Source organism: Nicotiana tomentosiformis, chromosome 2 (assembly GCF_000390325.3).
Source record: "Nicotiana tomentosiformis chromosome 2, ASM39032v3, whole genome shotgun sequence".
Lineage (NCBI taxonomy): Eukaryota > Viridiplantae > Streptophyta > Magnoliopsida > Solanales > Solanaceae > Nicotiana > Nicotiana tomentosiformis.
The window spans coordinates 18,538,777-18,542,226 of NC_090813.1; positions in this window are offsets into that span (position 1 = coordinate 18,538,777).

The window sequence follows — 3,450 nt, forward strand, 5'->3', positions numbered from 1 at the left end:
TAAACATTGCTGGGGCATTAGTTAAACCAAAAGACATTACCAGAAACTCATAATGATCATATCTAGTACGGAAAGCAGTTTTCGGAACATCCGAATCTCAAATCTTCAACTGATGATACCCCGACCTCAAGTCGAACTTAGAGAACACCCTAACACCCTGCAACTGGTCAAATAGGTCATCAATACGCGGCAACAGGTACTTGTTCTTAATAGTGACTTTGTTCATTTGGAGATAATCAATACACATTCGCATTGTGCTATCTTTATTCTTCACAAATAATACCGGTGCACCCCAAGGCGATCACTCGGTCTGACGAACCCTTTGTCTAGTAACTCTTCAAGATGTTCTTTAAACTCTTTCAATTCTTTTGGAGCCATGCGATATGGTGGAATAGATATAGGCTGAGTAGCTGGAGCCAAATCAATACAGAAATTATATCACGATCAGGTGGCATACCTGGAAGATCTGAAAGAAATACATCGAAGAACTCCCGAACTACAGGCATTGAATCAATAGCCGGAGTCTCTGCGGTGGTATCCCAAACATAAGCTAGATAAGCTAATCAACCCTTCTCAACCATGTGCTGAGCCTTTATAAAAGAAATAACCCGATTAAATGAACTAATCGACGAACCCTTCCACTCCAGCCTAGGCAAAGATGGAATAGCCAAGGTAACAGTTTTGGCATGACAATCTAGAATAGCATGATATGGAGATAACCAGTCCATACCCAAAATAATTTCAAAATCGGTCATCTCAAGCAATAAGATATCTGCTCTAGTTTCATAACCACTGAATGTAATAATACAAGACTGGTATATCTGGTTCACAATAATAGAATCACCTACAAGAGTGGACACATAAGCAAGAGTACTCAAGAACTCATGAGAAACACACAGGAATGGAGCAAATAGAGATGACACATATGAATACGTGGATCCTGGATCAAATAATAGTGAGGCATCTTTGCCGCAAACAGAAATAATACCTATAATCACAGCATCTGAGGCCTCTGCATCTGGTCTAGCCATAAAATCATAGAACCGAGATGGAGTGCCAACTGGCTGGCCTCCACTTAGCTGACCTCCACCTCTAGGGTAGCCCCTACCCACCTGTCCTCCACCTCTTGGTGGTCGGACTACTGGTGGAGCAACTGGTCCGGTAAGCATAGGCTGCTGACCCTGCTGTACTGGTCTACCCTGGGGCAAAACCTTCGCATGTGACTGGGATCCCCGCACTCGTAACAATGCTTCGGTGCGATGGGATGCTAACTAAGAGTCTGACCCTGGGGACCTGAATACCCACTGGGAGGACCCTGAATAGCTGGTGGGCAGTAAGAACTCTCTGGTATAGAACTGAGATAAGGTCGCACTGGAGTACCCCGAGGAGGTAGTGGTGCTGGAAATGGGGGTCTGCTGGAGTGCCCCCTCACGAACTGACCTCTGCCCCTAGACAGAGCACCTCTGAATTCTCCAGAATACCTGAACCGTTTATCTCTCATAATCTTCTCTCGGCTCTGCTGACGCACACCCTCAATCCTCCGGGCTATCTCCACAACTAGCTCATAAGAAGTACCTATCTCAACCTCTTGAGCCATAGTGGCCTGAATACCAGTATGTAAACCAGCTACAAACCTCCACACTCTACCTCCACACTCTCTCCGCCTCAGTAGGGAGTATCATAAGTGCATGGAGAGATAATTTAGAAAACCTCGCCTCATAATCGGTCACTGACATCTGACCCTACTGGAGCTGCTCAAATTGAAACCACAACTCTTACCTCTAGGAGTGTGGAATATACCTGTCCAGGAAGATACAGGTGAACCTGTCCCAAATCATGGGAGGAGAATCTGCTGGTCTGCCAAGAACATAAGACTGCCACCATCTATGGGCTCTACCCTCTAGCTGAAAAGTAGCAAAGTCTACCCCATGAGACTCCAATATCCTCATATTGTGCAGTCTATCCATGCAACAATCAATGAAGTCCTGTGGATCCTCATGTCACTCACCCCTAAAGACAGGAGGATGTAGTCTAGTCCATTTGTCCAATAGTTTCTGAGGATCAGCAGCTACAGCTGGCCTGGGCTCAGGTGTAGCTGCTGCCACTGGTTGGGCTCCTCCCACGGGTAGTGCACCCTGGGTCTGATATACAGCAGCTGCCTGTCCATGAGCCTGTGCGGTAGGGGTCTGTACTCCCCCGCCCGCTTGAGATGTGGCTGGGTCTGCTGGAAATAAACCGGCCTGAGTCATATTGTCCATGAACAACAGCATACGACCCATAACATCCTGAAATCCAGGTGCAGATGTGAAATCCACCTGAGCTGGCTCTACCACAGGCACCTCATCCTGTTCCTCAACAATGGGGTTCCCTGTTGGACCCACTGGCAGCATAACTGGAAAAGTCCTGGGATGTCTTTACCCTCTACCACGGGCTGGAGCCCTCCCTCGGCCTCTGCCTCGGCTTCTAGCAACTGGGGGAGTAGCTCTTCCCTGGTCTGGAACCTCATTCGAGCGCGTTCTCACCATCTGAGAGAGAATAAGAGAAGGATATTTAGAACTACATTAATTGCATGATGGAATATGAAGAAAGGTAATTTCCTAACACCCTATAGCCTCTCGAAGATAAGTACAGACGTCTCCGTACCGATCCGCAAAACTCTATTAGGTCTGCTCATCACTTGTGAGACCTACGTGAATCTAGTGCTCTGATACCATGTTGTCACAACCCAATTTCACCTATAGATCGTGATGGTGCCCAACACTACAATTAGACAAGACAACTTAATAACTTAAGCATATATTGATAAAATTTAAAACCAAGAAAAATAATAAAACCCAAATTCTACCAATGTGTGTGCCAAGACCTGGTGTCACAAGTGTATGAGCATCTAGTAGATTATACAAAATCTCAAATACTGTCTGAAATAAAATAGACATAATGAAAAATACAAGGAGAGACACTAGTAGCTGCAGAACGGCTCAGAAAGACAGCTCACCACTATGCCCCTGAATAGCGTGGGTGTAAGACGATAGGTCCCGCACTAGTACTTGCCTTAGGTCCTGCACAAATAGTGCAGCAAGTGTAGTATGAGTACGTAAACAACGTGTACCCAGTAAGTATCAAGCCTAATCTCGAAGTGGTAGAGACGAGATGGCCGACTTTGACACTCACTAAGGGTCAATAACAATAATAAAAATAAAACTAGAATATCTAAATCAACATGATTCACAGAATTTACAATAATTTATTAACCAACAGAAATAATTAAATTCCTTCAAATGCAACAATTCTCAATATATTAATTAAGTTCCTCCAATTCACAAAGTTTCTAATTTATAAATTAATCTCATTTACAGAAATAACAATTAATTTCTTAACAAGCAGGAATAATAATTCATTAAATTCCAAGGATTTTTCCAATTTATCAATTAGCTTCACAAGCTGAAATAA